This window comes from Amblyomma mixtum, chromosome 3 (genome assembly GCF_055824585.1).
Source record: "Amblyomma mixtum isolate Tamu chromosome 3, ASM5582458v1, whole genome shotgun sequence".
Lineage (NCBI taxonomy): Eukaryota > Metazoa > Arthropoda > Arachnida > Ixodida > Ixodidae > Amblyomma > Amblyomma mixtum.
The window spans coordinates 150,759,286-150,778,250 of record NC_143014.1 but is presented as its reverse complement, the minus strand read 5'-3'; positions in this window follow the sequence as shown (position 1 = coordinate 150,778,250).

The window sequence follows — 18,965 nt, the reverse complement described above, 5'->3', positions numbered from 1 at the left end:
AAAGGGGGGAGGAGGAGCCTCCAGTGCGTATAAGTGTTTTATACGCACTGGAGGCTCCTCCTCCCCCTTTAGCGTGCAATGTGCAAAGCTGATGTGCAAAGCTGATGTGCAAAGCTGGGCTCTTCATAAGTGCCTGGACTTCTTTCACCTTTCTGAGTCTTGCTTTGGTTGCAGCTCATAATGCCTACTCAACTTTATGGAATTGGTTGAGGCATGAGTCTCCGCGGACATTTCCGGCGACACCTGTTGGGCACGTTGCTCGACATAACCTTTATATTTACAGTATGTACCAATAAATAAATAAATATTTTTAGATGTGACCTGTTTTATTTGAGCCCTTTTGTTGGCTTGTTTATATCTTAAACTTTTGAAATTCAACGACGATACCTGCGCTGCTGATTTTTTATTAAAGTGATAGATATCAAAATATCAGTAACAATGAAGCTTACTCTAAGCTACCTTCGTGAACACTTTTAGTTTTTTCTGTTTCAAACTAAACACTTGCGCCTTCCCCAATGAAAAGACGCTCCTCTGGGAAACTGAATGATCACCAAGAGAAAAGTTTAGTACTTCGCCACCGTTTCAAAAGTGCCTGTCGAAAAAGAAGAGGACATGTTGTGGTTCTATGCCTGTAGACATGAGCACAGACCAAAGAAAAACCCAAACCTTTGCAGTGGGTGCCGGGAAGATAGATGCAGCATTCAGCCAATAAAGTGTCCTGTATTTCAACCACCCTTCCACTAAGTACTAGCAGAATTTATTCACAACTGATGCCGAAGGTAACCATCTAGCATAAAAAACTCCAAACAAAAGTGCCACCGAGCCAACACAGCGAAATAAATACGGGTCTAAAGAGTCGCCTGGCCAACCGAATGTAGAAGCTATGCAAGGCCTCGCTGCGTGCAGCCCTCGTCAAAGCGGTGGAAGTAGAAACGCAAAGCTCATCTCAAGGAAGCTCAGCAAGCAGAATAGTAACCTACAAGAGAAGCAATAAAATGATTTCATACGGATATCCTCATTGTGTATTAGCGTCGCTTGCGACGATCAGAAAATGCACGAAGTAGCTATGTTCAGGCTTGCTCAGCAAATGATCAATCAGTCTGAGTCGAAAGCCTCTGAGGGACTTTGTGCATGCACTGTACATTTTTTCTTGCTTTCACCACGCACATACGTTCAGAATGTCAATTCTTTTAAGACGAGGCATGCTTTGCTCATGTTCATTTGCATGAGCGAGCGGATCAGCAACAATGTCCTGCAAGTTAGCCGAGGAGCTTAAATCAAGCTGTCTCGATAGTATGACGCTACCGTTTCGATGTTGCCCTGCAGTCAACGTCATGTGACAGCGTTGTCTGAGTGCATGCCCGCATGGTCATAACAGGTGATGGCACGTGATGGGCGTTATGCGGTATGTGGGGTGTGAGTCTCGAAGCCACGTGTAAACTTTGAGAGACGCCGTAGTTAATAGCTCCGAATTTATTTTATCCACTTGGGGATTTTTAACGTGCACTGACGTCGCTCAGCACACAGGCGTTTTTCCATTCGCCTTCATCAAAATGGGGCCGCTACGTACAGGATTTGATTTCGCGACTCTCGGCTTAGCAGGCGAACGTTATTGCAAGCCACTAAATCATCGAGGCAGGCCGCACAGGGAGAGTAGGTTTTTGAAAATGAGCCAAAATGTCCGTCACGCCGCTAATGACGTCATTCGAGCGGAACAGTTTCTGTCGCTATTTTGTTACCAACGACACGCGGCGTTATTATTCGCACGCAGATTAGCTCCGTAAGTTGGCAAAAGGAGGGTAATGTTTTCCATGAAATCACGTGCGTTCGACCTCAGCAACATTAGCAGCGTTCGACGTCATTGCTCTTCCTTGCCCTCGTATCAGTCGCGTCGAAAACACCCTATCAGATAGAGCAGTGACCTCGAAAGGCTCAGGGAAACAAAATTGCGCATAGTACTGTCCCTGAATGCCTTCAAATGAGCGCGTTCGCGTCGTGACGCCTGTAAGGCTTGTTTGTTTGCTACAGCAGGGCTGCTTTCCAGCGGTTTTTTTTTTTTCTCTACATTCCGCCAACGGTGGTTTCGATCGAAGCTCTGCAAAGAGATGCCGTATCTACTGATTTCAGCAGCTGCTAGTGCACTGACTGTCATCGCTTTGGGTGATCCCGTTGACAAGTCGGGTGTACAATCTTTTTTCCCTGTAACCCGATTAGATTACACAAACTATATGTATTCCTTGTCCAGGAAATGAGCTGCGTGACCATTTGTTCTGTATTCTGTAACCATTCATGCCATCTGCTTCTATTTTTCGCACCAAAGAGTCTGAAATAAACGGAAAGCATTTGTGCACCTATCGTTCTGACGGACCACACCATGTGAATACGAGAGCAGTCTTTGTTCTGGTTTAGGTTATCAGAAGTTAAACTATCGCTCTAATATCGACTGTATGCTCAACAAAGAAACAACAAGAAAGTATGCATGAACGATAAGAAGCCTTATTTGCAACTGCGACAGCGAAAGAAGAGATGGTCATAAGTTAAGCACTTAAGCAAATTATCGTTTTGCATTTCAGCCAGAAGGGATTTATCTGATCGTACACATCCATTAAGAGATCAGTTTTCACTTTCTTGTTTGTGGGATGCCGGCAGCGTAGAGTGAAGAGACAAGAGCTCAAATGCAGTAGTTAGTGCGAGTAACGGTAGCAGGAAGCTTGTAAACAAACTATGCATTTTTTTTTTCGGGAAAGAAAAACCACGTGAAGTTGTAAGTCATTTTATCTTTCATAGAATATTAAAGAACAAGAAAAGCATGCTTTAGCGGCGCGTTCTCAATGATTCTGTATGGAAAACAGAAGCTTGTTCTTTCTGCAAATGCGTTTTTTTTTTCTTTCAGGTTTCATGAGTACTGAAGCGGGATCGTTACAGATAAGTCATCAAAGTAAAACAACAATGTTGCGCTGAACGAAAGTAGTGAACGCCATTCTGGTCGTTCGGTGCGCCAGCAAGCGGAAATTCAAGTCGCAGAGCAATTACTTTAGCGTGACTGAAATATTCGTGTTAAGTATATGTTCACAGTAAAGGTAATATGACAAAAAAATAATTAGCACTTCCGACCCCTTGGCAGGAGAGAAGAGTGACCAGCGTTTACAGCACCGACAGAAGGCTGTTATTGGACGAATATATTTGAAGCCCACATGTGAGTTTACCGTCAGAACAAAAGCACAGTAAAACCCAGTTTGAAGGGCTCACTGGATTCATATCGCGCAGACAATCTCTTATTGCTGACAATGCTACCATAGAGGGAAGGCGGGGTCCATGCTTGTAGTGGCACGCGGCTTCAGAAGGAAAGTCTTTATATATATATATATATGAGCCGAATTAATTTTTGATCTCAAACTCAACACGCCACTACCACATCTGGATCTATGCCTTGAAATGTTGGCAGCGTCAATGTTTTTCTTGAATATATATATATATATATATATATATATATATATATATATATATATATATATATATATATATATATATATACACACACTCGAAAAAGGCTGGTCCTGCAGTCGAAACGTCGTGAATTAATTAAATCCTGTAATGTTTTTCAATTTCTGGTGACTTTGTGACTATCTCATTTTAATCAATCAGCTGCCAAGAAATCAATTTTGATATATATATATATATATATATATATATATATATATATATATATATATATATATATCGTAGACAAACCGTAGATTTTCAACATCGCTGGTCCCAGATATATCACTTCGATCCCGCAATCCCCGTGGTGCACAACGCATTAAATTCTTGCTGGGAAGCGCTGGTTTACAATTCCGCCGCGGTGGCTCAGTGGTTACGGCGCTCGGCTGCTGCCCCGAAAGACGCGGGTTCGATCCCGGCCGCGGCGGCTGAATTTCGATGAAGGCGAAATTCTAGAGGTCCGTGTACTTTGCGATGTCAGTGCACGTTAAAGAACCCCAGGTGGTCGAAATTTCTGGAGCCCTTCACTACGGCGTCTCTCATAGCCTGAGTTGCTTTGGGACGTTAAACCCCAATAAACCAAACCAAACCATTCCGAATTGGTTTGTTCAGAATAATCACCTGTGGAATTATTGTACTAAATTGTTTCGAAGTGACGAATGCCTAGCAGAGAATTTTCTTTCGGTATCGCCAGACCTACTGTGCAAGTTTCCGGAGTACGTTTTTTAGATAGTTATTTTGATTTGATACATCTTCAAGACAGTCATCTCTATTGAATCGTTGTTCTACATAAAAACAGTTATTTGCACGAAACATAGGCCGGCGTTACACCTTAGTGAATGTGGCTTGCTACTACTTAGTGCGCTGGCGATGGTGCCATCCCAATCGTAATGTGATGGAGATGTTGTAATGTAGAAACGGTAGTGCATTAGCGTTTCGTTGAACGTTAAAGATGCCCAGGTGTGCGAAATCAATCAGAAGGTGCCCATGAGGCATGTCGTCGTGCATCACTGACAAGGTGTAGCTCTTGCACGCTAAAAGCAATTAGGTTTTCTTTTCGTTCATGCCTAGCCACTGAGTGAAGGCTCGCATTCTTTCTAATTTCAAATTCCTGCTCAACCGAATGGCAGCGCCATTTCGTGTCTGTAAATAAGAATCGCTATTTTAAACTAAGAAATAGAATTCTCACGCGGTAGAATGTTTCACTAAACGACACTGCAGCTGATTTTCCTTCCGGATACAGCTTCGGATGGTGAAGAAAATAATTAATTGGCTTTAAATGAATTTTTTTGTAATAAGGTTGCAATTCCGTGGGCGTGTAAGTGTGTGGCCTGCGCGAATTCCTGGGGTTTTGGGCCATTCATGTTATTTTTGTGAAATAGAGGGTTATAAGTTACACAACCAAATTTAAATTTTTTTGAAATAGTCGAGTATATTGCGCGTCTGAAGGGGATAACCAACGATCAATGATAGCCAGTGAGGAGCAGAAAGGGATAAGACCGCGTGTCAGCGGCGATATTCTAAGAATGTTAACATCATAGAGCACAGCAACATGGCCGCGACGCTGCGAAGACAACTAAACTCTATTATACAGGTCAGCAGTAAAATGTACTGAAAGGAAAACCAAAAGCAAACATCATCGCGCTTAATACAGTTTCATCCGGACTAAGCGCACAACTTCCGGCCATATATACGCGCCGTAGCTGGGACGGTGCCGCTCTGTCTACAATGGATCGAGTCACTCTTCGGGCGAGTCATACTACTCGTCTCAGTTAGGTGAGCCTCAGGATCTTAAGCAGCCTGAAATCAATACACCTGAAGCTTGCACTGCGCCGCAGGGGATAAGCGTCCACAAGTACGCACTGTCATCAGGGTAATATTCTTTGTGACGCCGTCGCATACTCTAGCGTCAGAAACGCCATTTTTTGGCCTTCGACGTGCCCACGGGTGAAAAAGAAGTAGGAAGAAGGTAACAAGTACCATGAAAAAGAAGCAAAAAAAGGTAAAGATAACAGAGCATTGCACCAATATCGCGTGTCATAGTCTCTCTTTCCACGCCCCATCCACCACTGTTCGCACCTACCGCCATTTGCAATAGCGAGGCATGCTAAGCTCGTGGCGTGAGTAAGTTCTCTGCGCACGCTGAGTCCGATATGCTCTTGTGCAGTCGTCCCGAGCGCGGTACCCAAACATTGCAGGATGCACCGTCCACGAAGCAAGGGTAAACTGCGAAACCGATGTGAATGATAACTACAAAGTACATTTGGGCGTGGACTTTATTAAGGGCTGTGCGCTTCAACTGCTTTACGAAAAACTACGAACCCCGGTTCTCCGACAGGGCTTTTCAGTCTGCCTTTTATGAAGATTGTGCGGATAAGCGAGAAGCGACGCGACGCATTAAGAAAGTGCTCTCAACGTTATAATCTTCATGCATCAACACGCCTCGTGCGCAGACAGCTTCTTTTTCATTCATCATTTCATCGCCGCAATTATTTATAGCTTTCCCGCCGAAAGCTTTCAGTTTTTTTTTTTCTCTGCTCTTTATTTTCCGTCATCGAGCCCGCAGTGGTGGCACGTTTACCGACACTCAGAGAGGGATGACTTTAAAAAGTCGCAAAAAAACGTTGCCGCGGGCGAGCATACACAACCGGGAAACGTGGCCACATGTTGTCTGGGCTGCAATAGAGGCGGTGTGCTACAAACTTCGCCCTTTGCAAGGCCCCTGGAGCGTGCCATTACAAGGAGCTTGATTGCGGAAGTCCATTAGGGATGTCTGTGGCCTCTGTCTCGCCTCGCGTGGAAGGATCGCTTCTCTCTGTTTGCTTGCTTTGCGCCGCCCTCTTCAGTGGCCCGGAACTGTCGCCTCGACATCGGGAAAGTGGTCGCTGGGCTAAACAAAAACACCCACAACGCCACGGGTTCGGTTGGAACTCGTCTTTATCGAGTGTGCCACCACGAATTTGTCTTCTTAGATTTTTTTTCCGGCACAGGACGCGTGCGTGCGCGCACAAACATTCTTGTCCTGCGGCAGCCTGAAGCCGCGCCTTTAAATGAACACCACTTTATCGGAAGCGACGCAGCCGCCGGCGAGCTCATTCGATAGTGTCGCACTGAACCACTGTACAGCTCCTTCGCGGCACCAACTGCCAGACACCAATTTCGACTGGCTTTGGCGAGTGTCCGCAAACATGCCTTGAAGTGATGCAAGGGGAAAATTTCGCCGCCAAGAATCGTAATACAAATGGTAGGTTTTACATTGAGATTAATGATGGCAACAATTTTTTTAACAAAAATAAGTGAAAAATCATTACTTTGATGACTTTTTTTCCGAAATATAGCTCCGCGCGGTCACGCTTAAACTCCGACCACGCCGGATGTGACTTGATCTCAATTTGGCTCGCCTGCTCGCCCGTGCCCATCGCGAGCCATCGTCCACAGCGTCTTAACGAAAAGACACGTTTGACCTGCTGTTTCATTGTGTGGTGCGTTGCGCTCTCATTTCTCGTGTCCACACATCGAAATTCACCGCGTGCACCTTGTGGTTTTCGACTGGGATGTGCAAAGCAACTGGCACAACGCAGAGAAATTTCAAAACCCTGCAGGGCACAACGGAGCGGAAATAGTATTGACTGCTCCTGCATTTTTCGAGTCACAAGCGTTTGCGTTCTGCCGAGGCTAAGGCATATGCAAAGTCAACGTCAATTCTTTTTTTTCTCTCTCCAAAAACGGCCATCTGAAATTGGGGGGTCGACCTATATGCGAAGTTGGCTTATTTGGCGGATCTAAGTTTCGGGCGAGCCACGGGTAGTACGCGCCTCGTGCTGGTGCCCGTTCGCGGCAGGATGCACGGACTAAAAAAAAATTGTTAATTCACTTGCAAATCAGCCTCGCTACAAAAATTATAATTGCGCGCCGTTTATCCGGCGCGCTCACGATGGCGGTAGCTTTACCTGATGAGCGGTATGGGCGGTATGCATGGTTTTTTCGAAGGTTTTTTTATTCCGGCAACACTGAAATTTAGCCCCAAAACACTTCCTATTTGAGGAGGGCGTGTTTTTCAATCAAGCAATTACTCCAGAAAAAAAGAGAAGCATCGAAAGCTGGCGGGTCACCAGCACCGGGGCCTTATCAAACACTGTGCCGCGCTGCCTTATCAAAACCAGCACGACAGACATCGTCTGCACCTGTGCAAACCTTTTCAAACGCCGCGCTATTATTGGTACCGGAAGCGCTTTGTGACTAGTACCACCATCAGAACCCATGTTTGTTTATAAACGACGAAACCGTGTATACACAGCGCGGGAGAAAACTTCTGGCAAACACCGGAGCACGCGCCGCGCGCGAATCCTGGTTACTTTTGGCAAAAACTGTACGTACGTACAGTCTTAGCCAAAAGTAACCAGGCTGCATGGTTTGCATCTCATTCTTATTGTAAAACCTTCTCCTCGGCTTCACTTAAGATCAAAACGTTCTTTAAAGATGAAGACAGGGGTTCTCTTTACCAATACAGATATTCAGAACTTGAGGGCTGGCATGACAGCTTTCATATAGGCTCCCAAAGCATCGCCGGGTGGCGCTGCTGCGCCTGATGGGCAGCGCCATCTATGGGAGAAAAGTAAAAACTGGGGCGCTGCTCGCTGCTCGCTGCTCGCTGCTCGCGCTGCTTTCACCACGCTTCTTTGCACGCGCGCTTTCTTGCACGTGCGCGCGCCAGCGCTGTCGCGATGTGTCGCCTGCATGAGCCACAATACGATCGTTCAGACTGACGCGCAGTACTGCAATGCAAACTTAATTAAAGGAGGGAAACTGATTAGTCACGTCTACTGTGTGGAGCAGACGATCGACGATGAGGAGGCCCATTTGACTGTAAAATGCGTTTCTCGAGTGAGTATTAACGTCGTACTGTATGACATGTAACTAGAGGTAAGTCCCCTGTATAATTATGTGCTCGAAATATGCGAAGTACTATCAGCTCTGCGAAATAAAGCGAGACACTTGTTGATCGTAGTTGTCAGTTGTTGCATGCGATGCGCAGGGCGATCCACTTACGTGCGAGTCGAAAGGACATGCGACCAGGCAACAGTTCGTCGACATTCTACTCCACCTTGGGGGAACCCCCTAAACATTTGACCACCATTGTTCACACTTGCAAGTGCGACCTGCGGGTCGCCTTCTCGCTTGAAACGAAAACTCTCCGGAATAACATTGCTTGCGCGCTTTCGAGAATTTCGTCTGCTTTGACCGCGTCTCCTGCACTCGCGCTCGGTGCGATTCGCAATGCACTACGGCGACCAGGAGGATGTCGTGACGGTATTGATGTGCACCGCAGTCGTACAAGCGTCATGATGACAGCGACAGCGGCGCTCTTCTCAGGGCCGGCCTGCCGCCGCCGTCAGAAAAATACGCTAATATTGTTTGTTCGCGTTCATACCAAACCCTAGAGTAGAGCAACGTCAAAAATGAATCATTTTTGAGGATCGCTGGCCAATACCGAGCTGCTGGTAGAAGTGATAACTGCGATACAAGCATATTTCTTTTCCAAAGCCGCTTTGCTGATGCCCAGTGCTGCTCGCCTGTTGTCACCTGGCTCCGCAGTTAAAGGCATCACGGAAATCGATCACGTCTTTGTTTTATTATGTGACGGTGAACATAGTAAAACGGTGACGCGAGTAGCACCTTTATTACAGCGCTGGCCAGTTCCGAAGTGCCCTCAGCTGCAGCATCGATGCGAAATGGTTAGGCTTAGCGACGACTACGGCAGCGAGGGAGCAGCGCGCTCGTCGCCCGGCGTGGCCGCGGGCGACGTTGTTGCCGAAAGCTCGACTGTCCGCGGACGGCGTCATTGCCAAAAGCTCGACTGTCTCGCCGATTAGTTCAGCGGCTTGCGACTCGCAGTCGCAAGGCTGGAAAATCGAGCAGCGAGCGACTTGCCTGCGCGTCGTCTGCCACTTTTTTCGTGGATGGTAGGGACAGACTCACTGGCTCTCCGAAGAGCGCGATCGCATACTCGCGTGTTCGCGGTAAGAGTGGATCACCGTGTACATACGCTTTCGTTTTTACATTACGGCCTTCGTACTACCTCCTTCTTGCTTCGCCGAGACCGCGTCTGTCAACGCGAAGATTGCGCCTCGCGCGACTCTCCCGTCGCGCGTGCACACAAAGCTAGCAGGGCGTCTGCTACGGCGCCGCCCCGAGTTTCCGCTGCTCGCCGCTGCGGCGCTGGCGTCGCGCTCCCAAACTTGAGCTTGGGTTCCCTATAGGACTGAGAAGCAAACTATGCAGCCTTGTTACTTTTGGCAAAGACTGTACGTCCCTCAAGCCTGCTTTCTGGCAGGGGGCCCACCACCCCACCGGGTTGTGGGCAACCTGCCAGATGTGTACACCCACACCTGGGTGAAGGGTACACCTGGATGGAGGCCTTGGAAGTAAATGCCTCCAGGATAAAGGCCTTCAGCTCAAGCGTGTTGTCGGCGAACACACCTCCCGCAATTTACACCTTTGATACTCGGGGACAGCTTTCTGTTGCTATGCAGTGGGAAGTACGAGCGCGCGCCGCCAGCTTAAACGCCTCTTTCTCTCTCCCTCGTGAGCGCGTGATAAGAGCGCACTTGTGTAAGCCTCACGCCTCGGCCTCGTAGCTTCCGCCGCATAGCCACAGAAAGCTGTCCCCGAGTATAGTGCACGCGAAATCTTGCAGCTGTTTGACTCTTATGCAGCACAAGGCCTCAGGCGCAGAAAAAAAAACGATTCAAACTTCACATACAATTTTGGTCAATGAAATGCCTTTGCTACTGCGCAGTGATTTTTTAGGATTCCTGCGCTTGTTGATCTTTATTGCATCCATTTGTTTAACGGACATCCACCAAGACCTTAATTCTCATTCCACATTGTCGACATATTCACACTGTTTCTTCAAGCAGTTTAGCCTTTTATATTTAAAGCTTCGACCTTCGAATGCTTAGTTGTTGCTTTCTTTACTTAATCATGTCCAACGTTCTTGGACAATAATTTTGGATATTAGAATATTGTAAGGCATTGTCATGGAAATATTGAAGATAATGGTCCAACGAGTAGAAAAATCTTTTTTTTTTTTGCAGTGTTTCCATCACTCGCATCTAGCAGTTAAGACTGCCATAGAAAACCAATGGGGAACACCTTTGTCGGCAGCACAAACGGTAACAGCAAAAAAATTCAAGCCTTCCGACGGGAATTCTGAGGATGTATTTAATGTTATGGGGAAATCTTACAATATATGATAAAAGTGCGTTCATAAACTGGTTCCCGATCAAAAACGCTGTTGTCCGGAATTGTTGGGTATGTTTTCTTGTCAGCGTGCAACGTTCCACGAAGTTATACAGTCAGGAATGACAACCTCATTTTGCTTGTAAGCATCGTGATCGTATTCGGGCTCGGCTGCTTCCTGCCTTGAAACAGTGGAGTTTAAGCCATTCTTTTTCGCTTGTTACTTCCCTTCTCGAAAGTTGTCAGAGGGAACGAAGCTTCTGAAAGCAGTTTAGCTGATGTTTCCGCGAATAAAATTGCAAGTTTGCGCCCTTTCCTGCTTTTACTGCGGCGTTGAGTGCCGACTGTCTCTTTGCGGAGAACAAATTTCTCCGCCGTTAGACATTGGAACAGCCATGAACAATTTGTGACAACTAGCCGCAGTAAGTGACGAAAGAATTATTACTACATTAGCGAAGGTCTTTCGGGAATCGCAAGGGTGACGAAGTCGGTAGATCGACAAAAGTACACGGCTGTTGTCGTTCTCAGGGGCACACTGCTATATCTTTCTAGAGTGTTGAAAACACGACAGCCGAAAAAATGTGCTTCAATTTGGCACACCTTTCGAAGTAAACCCACCAGATTTTAAAGCCAGCTTCACAGGCCACTTTCACAAGGCGGAAAAAGCGGAAGAAGATCAAAGGAGAAAGGAAAGGCATGAGAATGAGGATGCTAAGTTCAAGAGTGCGACTCACGCGACGAACCTAAAGGAATTCGGAATAGAAACGCTCACAGTCAAGAATAGAAAGCCAAAGTGACTGAACAAGCTCGATGATGAATCGACCCATTAGCTGGGTGCCCATGAGGCTCCAACGTGGGCGGCGGCTAAGTCCTGAGTGCCAGGAGCTGCAGTCGTCGGTCCGGAAGCCCCACTGAGTGCATCGTCACCAGCAAGCTCATTCCGTTTATAGATGTACCCAGTACACGGTCGGTCTGATTGAGCCACACGAATCCACGACTTTTCAGCTGCAAAAAAAAAACCACGCCTAAAGGCCTGTGCCAACGTGACGCCATGATGATGATGAGAATGCTTTAATAGAAAAGTTAGTGCAATGCCCTAAAGGTTTTATGCCGTGGTAAATACACCGGCTTCTTGCCTTGGTTCCCAAAAAAACAGAGTTTGTTTGCTGGAGTGTGTTACGGAGTGTGTGACTGGAGTGTGTTTGCTCGTCGTCCAAGAGAGGATTAATCTGAGCCTGGCCTTGCTTCATTGTCTTGTAGAATTATGATTGGTAACAAGGCTAAATTTTATCACCCTGTGTATGCGTGTGTCTGTTATTGTAACAAGCCCTTATGTAACTTATCTTGTGTGCCCGTGCATGAGTATCCTATTCGGCATCAAAAAAGGGCTTATAAGTTTAGCGCCTAACTTCTCTTCTCTTTCCCATCGCCAAGCTATGTCAGGCACAATTCGCAATCTCAAATCTGTCCTAACACGCGAATTCTGGACTAATAAACTCTGGACCGCGAGATATGCGTAAAACGCCCAAAGACATTTTAAGAGAAGACAAGCACAACGCGGCAGCTTCCACAGAAACTGCTTTACCTGAAACTTTTTTCCTGGTACAGAACCTAGCGCAGGCAGCAGGGAGCCCTCGAGGCTCGAGATTTGCCGATAGTGACTGCGCATGCTACGACGTAGTTAAGCCACGGCAACAGCCAATGAGTGCGCTGCCGGGCGCGAAACATTCCAACAGGCACGCATGCAGCAAACGTTTTTCATTTTCTCACGCTTCGACCTGTACTTTTCTCTTTCTGAATTGAAAATTCTCACCTTTGGATGTATTTTTGCGGCGCCTGTTTTGTGGAACTTTGAAATTTAAGGTTATCACCAACTATTAAAAAGAGTATTAAATAATCGTTACTCATTGTCTAGCTGCGTAAAAAAAAGATAAATGCTTATGCACTAGAGTGAAGATGACCAATGCTGATTTTGTTGTACTAAGTCAAAATCTATAATTTGGTTGTAAAATTACGCATTAAGGATAAATATATCGATTGATGAGTCATTTACAAAGTGATACTCCTGTTCCCAGTCCGACAGAATGCAGAAAGCGTTGCAAGAACGAGCTGCATTCATTCGTACTTTGCGTGCTCGCCGATCCTCGTGCCGCTTAACGGTAGTACAATGGGCTCAAGCCGGCTTTTGCATCTCGCGTATATTTGCACAGTCGATGCCACGTGTAAATTCAATTAGTCGCATCAAAGTAGAAAACTGAGCCACGAAAACATGCTGATAATTTGCGAGCAGGTCGTCGTTAGACAGTAGCGTAACTGTGTGTATCTAAATAATGTGGTCTGGAGCTTAGGAAGTACATATATTTGTGAAATTGGTCGGTGGTCAGACTTACCGTTTTTGTGGACTTTAATAGTGGAGCTAAATCACCATTTTTCTGATTTAGTGGAGAGGCTTCATTTTTGAGCCGTTCCTGCAGCATAACCGTGAAATGGCTGGTGCACCATTCAAAGTAGTACATTTGAGGAACCTGTTATGTGCACCCTGTCTTCCAGCATTCTTGGTAGGGAAAATTTTCCCAAATAACTACGTTCTAACCTTCTCCTGACTGATAAAAAAGGCATCCTGTCTGTTATAAGAGAACGACGGTTTAGCTCCGATATCGCCATGCAGCACCGACATGCAATAGGTATTATAGCCTTGCGATACTACAATAAAAGTCAGCCCCATCATCAGTTAACTACTTCGACTGCAGGAGAGACTTCTCCCATATCCATCCAATTAACTCTGTCCTGTGGCATCTGCAGCCAGCTTGTGCCAGCAAACTTCCTAATTTTATCCGTGCACCTGACTTTCTTCTGCCCCTTCAAGCTTGCCTTCTCTAGAAATGCATTCCGTTACACTAAAGAACCATCGGTTATTCTGCCTTCGCATTACATTTCCTTGCCATGCCCATTTCTTCTTCTTGATTTCAACTACGATATCCTTAACTCACGCGTGTTTCCTGACCCTACCTGCTCGCTTCCTGCTTTTTAACGTTACGTAGATCCTTTTCGTTTCCGTGGCTCGCTGCGCTGTGCTGAACTTAATTTCAAGCCTTTTAGCATGCACACAAGTTTTCGCCCCATAGGTGAGTACTGACATGATACAACTGCCGCATACTTTGTTCTTGAGGGATACTGGTAAGCTTCTATTCATGGCCTGAGAATGCCTGCCAAATACACTCTATCCCGTTCTTATTATCCTAATTATTTCACTCCTGTGGTCCGTGTCGCCGGTCATCGCTGCCTTAAGTAGATGCATTCTCTGACAACTTCCAAGGCATCGCTGCCCATTTTAAACTGTTGTGCCCTACCGAGACTATTAAACCTTCCTTTATATTTCATCATATTAATTTTTAGACCCTCCGTTCTGCTTTGCCTCTCTAAGTCCTTGATCACGCCTTGTAATTTGTCCCCAAAGTTACTTAGCAAGGCAATGTCATCGACAAATCGGCGATTACTAAGGTATTCTCTACGAACTTGAATCCCCAACTCTTCTCAATCTATCCCTCTGAACACCTTCTGTAAACACGCGGTGAATAGTGCTGGAGAAATCGTGCCCCCTTTGTCTGACATCCCTCCTTACTGGAATTTTGTCAGCTTTCATAGTGTCTGTGCAGCCGCTATGGATATTTTCCAGTACCTTTAAATATGCCTCTTCTGCACTCTTGTTCCGCAATGCATGCACGACTGCTGAGGTTTCGACTCATTCAAATAAATGCACTCGCTGATCTATGAAGGTTATATGTAAGGGTTTGTTACGCAAAGTAGCAAAAAAGGAAAAACTAAAAATTTAGAACTAAACCACCATAACATAAAGAATAAAGAGAGTAGTAAAGAAAGGCCAGACTGAATAACTGTTCTCCATAATTCGGTTTAATTTGTCCCCGTTTACTGTTAGCGCTTTCCCAGAATAAATTTGCTGAGGGTTGTGGATTTTAGTTCAGTGGCTTCTTTAATGAAGCTAGTAACAAATTTTGCCTTTTGCGTTGTGATTTACACAGTCTGCAGTGCTCTACGGTGCCTCTATGCACTGAAAGGTGAATTGTTTCGCTTTAGATAAATCAGATCTCGTTTGACAACTCGCTTTTATTTCTAAATTATGTATGAGCGATGCATAACTTTGGAATATAACTCAAATAACATATCAACATATCAGAATAGCAGCCACCAAAGAACCAAAAACCGTCAAAATGTGACGCCAATCCCCGCCATATTATTCGTTATCAGAATCACTAAAATCTGCGATCATCTCGCATTTAAAGAATTTTACGTTCATGCATGATGCTTAAAGTCTGTACAACTACAATGTGATCAAACAGACCATCTACAACCTCATTTTTGAAACCATATTTCACCAGTTGCTCCTTCAAAAAGATCCAGTGAAGCAGTTGTTGTTGTTGTTGCTGTTCACCTCAGAGAATGGCGCATACCTACACAGGGGGATCGGCCACGAAGAGGGGTGCATAGAGAGTTTTTGATATTTTGTTTGTTTGTTTGGTTTTGTTTTCTTGGGAAAAATAAACAGATAAATTAAGAAATAAATAGAAATAGCAGAATGCTGGGGAAGAGAATCTTCAAGAGAAAGCAGAAAGACCAAAAAGAAACAGGACAAGCATAACGCACGCAGGAGCTGGACTCTGCAAGATCTCTAGCAGACGGAGTTGATAAATAAATAAAGGAATGAAAATAATAATAATATTAACGGGAGATAGAAAAAAAATGTAATGATGTGTAATAAATAAGTAAATAAGGAATAAAATGTTAGCAAGGTAACCGTTTAGATTCCAGTAAAAAAATTTTAATGGCGGTAAAAACAGACCTGTGCCTGTAACCAAGAATGGTGGCCCCAAATGACAATATGATCGGGCTGCTCAAACTAAGGCCAAGCTGTTGCAGTGGTTGCTCTAAATATCGACGTCTCATCATGATGAAGCGTCAACAAAACAACAAAAAATGGTCTATTGATTCTTGTTCACCACAGAATGCGCAGACTGGAGAAAGCGCCAAACCAGACCTGTGCAAATAAAAATTTAAGCGGGGGATCCGGCAGCGCAGCGTAGTTAGAGAGACTTCAAGCTGTCGTGAGTGGCATGATTTCCTACTCCACGGATACTGCAGATACAGGAAATCATCAGATCTTAAAATTGATCCAGATGTCATGCTTAACAAAATGCTTCTCCGAAACCTCGCTGCTGTGATGTACGCTGTAGCCGGGAGGATAGGTAGCACGGGGCCATTGAGGGACGCCTTTGCCAGGCTATCAGCCACTTCATTGACTGTCACACTGCTATGACCTGGTACCCATATCATATGTAAAAGGCTCAAATGGGGAGGAAGTAATGATAAGAAGGTGTTGAGGATTGGAGAATCCGTAGCTGAAGCAAGGGACCAGCACAAAGAAAAGGAGTCTGTAATGACAGCCACTACGGAGAAAGAAGGGTCTAGTTTGCGAAGAGCAAGCACCACCGCCAGAAACTCCGCTTGGAAAATTGGGGTGAAATCCGGAAGACGCACAGAAAACGACCTATCAAGAAGGGGGCCACTCCTGCCTTTACATCACATTGGGAGGCGTCAGTAGCAATCAGGATGGTAACAGGTAGGCTTTGTAAATGGTCTTCTAATAATCCATTTAAAATGCTTGATGGTGAATGCTTTGCATTCTTCGGGAAAATGTCATCATAGACAATTTTCACGGAAGGCCCACTGTTTTGTGTCGGGAAGTATTTCAGACAGGAGTACATTTAACGGGTGAAGTAAATTTTGTACCAGTGAAGCAGTCTCGTGTGCATGGGAAAGGGCTATTTACATAAGATCAAAAGATGCGGCCGTCTACACTGAAAATTGGCACCAGCCTCTGATGAAAGAGAAAGTACACTTGAGTACAGTCCAAATTGGATTTAACGCAGAAATATTTTAAATGAAAACAGTCAGTGGGCTTCCTTCTAATCATTAGGAGCAGAAAGCATATTTTTACCGGAATTCGAAGGGCGATATTCCCTATCAATAACTAACGGTCATGCTGAGATAAGTTTTCGCCACACTTACTCTATTTTAAAAGCCCCGCTAGATAAACAAAAGAAGTCTGCTACTTCTAACAAACACCACACCACTACCGTGATCTTTTCTGCAGACCCAGTGACGAGGCGGCATATATTCTTCATACGAGATTAAGCCCCCGAGCTTTCTTCTAGTGGAGCAGATTTAAAAAGTGAGGCAGGAATTTTTTTAACTGCTTATAATTTAGAGCAAACTGCGGCAATTTTTATTTAAAACTGTGAGGTTTTTGACCTCTCTGGCAGATCGATTCATAAGCTCTCATGCAGTCGCAAGCAGAATTCATCTCTCTTCTTTGGTTCTCAAAAAGGCCTTCAATAGAGGGCGTATAGTGTGGTATGGGGGGGGTTAACGTCCCGAAGCTGCACACTGGCTGTGAGTGTCACCGTTGTGGAGGTCTGCAGATTAATTTACGCCACCTAGGGTCCTGAGCGTGCACTGCGAGCATTGCACAGCACACGGACGTTTTTGCATCCGCCTTGATTGAAGAGTGACCGCCTCGATCGCGATTTGCTTCCGCGACCTTGTGCTCAGAAGCCGAATGATTAAAACACTGAGCCACCGCGGCAAGTAATAAAAAGCGCGGTGGGTTAAAGAAGCTATAGCGTGAGTGCCTGTTATGGGCAATTTTGTAGCCTAACGTGTTATTTCATGGGATTGGGAAATGAATTCACCGTCGCACATTTAAAGCAATTGCCGGAAACGGGGCTTCCTAGTGAACTAAGTTCAACAGGGACATTATGGCCGCGCGAAGGCGGCGTACCGCTACTTGTAATGCACCTACTGATAACCTAACAGTATTTTTTTTTGCTTCTAGGAGTAATCTGTAGTTATGCAATATTTCGTACAAAAAGGGTATGTCAGCAATGCCTGTAACCAATATTTAGAGACGGCGTTCGTTTAAGTGTTCGTCGTCATTCGGGGAGAGAACCCACCGATGGACCGGTGCTGGCGTCACGGACGCGCTGTACCACCATCCAATAATCATCAAATTAAGCTAATGCAACCGCCACCAGCTGATTAACTCAGTTAAGCGTTTTCGTTCACTCACCTCCACTGGAGTTCACTCGACATTGCATTCGCACCGTATAGTCCCCTGTCGCTTTGTAAAGAAATGTCTTAGTTCGGCGAGAAAAAGGACACCGAAGCAAAGGGATAGGTTTGGTTTGGTTTGGTTTATTGGGGTTTAACGTCCCAAAGCGACTCAGGCTATGAGGGACGCCGTAGTGGAGGGCTTCGGACAATTTCTACCACTGGGGTTCCTAAACGTGCACTGACATCGCACAGTACACAGGCCTCTAGAATTTCTCCTCCAAAGAAATTCTAGCCGCCGCGGCCGGGATCGAGCCCGCGTCTTTTGGGTCAGCAGCCGAGCACCATAACCGCTGAGCCACCGCGGCGGCTGCAAAGGGATAGCGCTTGGAGGAACAGGGAATACAAATCCTGCCTATGTTTCTCATTCCTATGCGGTGATCACAGGAATCTCTTTTCAACATTTTTAAACTTGTACAAATCCATCTATGCTTCAAACGTAATGAAAGCTCAGAAAGTTACGACTAACACTTTGAAATGCCATTTTTTGTTTCCATCCAAATAAAATCTTTTTCCGCCTGTATACCGTATTCAGGCCTTAAGGAGGTTAATTGATAGTTTTCTAGCGCAAACAATTAGCACATGATTTTTTTTTCAGGGATATGCAAAATTTCGTTCAAAGTGTCATAATTGATGAGACTAGGAACATCGAAATGGCCCTATTTCTGAAGGTGCACATTACGCTTGAAATGGCAAAAGAAATGATGTTACTGTACTGGTGGCAAAATATGTCTGTACAAAAATGGCAGATGACGTGCTCCGTGCTCACTGTTACGCGAAATATTATTTCCTGCGTTTGCTCATGGCCTCAAAAGAAATAGCTTATTTACGCGATGAGGGATGCGAAATTTACCCGGGAACAAATAAATAGTGCTATGTGCAGCCTACTCTCAGAAAAAGCCAATATTTTGCTCTTTCTGTACACAGTTGTGTACAGAACCTGTGAACTAAATTATGTCTGCACGTATGACTAGAGAGAGAATACTTTCGTACCATGAAATTACTTCTCACTAGAAAAACAGTTGACTTAAATTCCCTAACCTGCACCTCTCGCT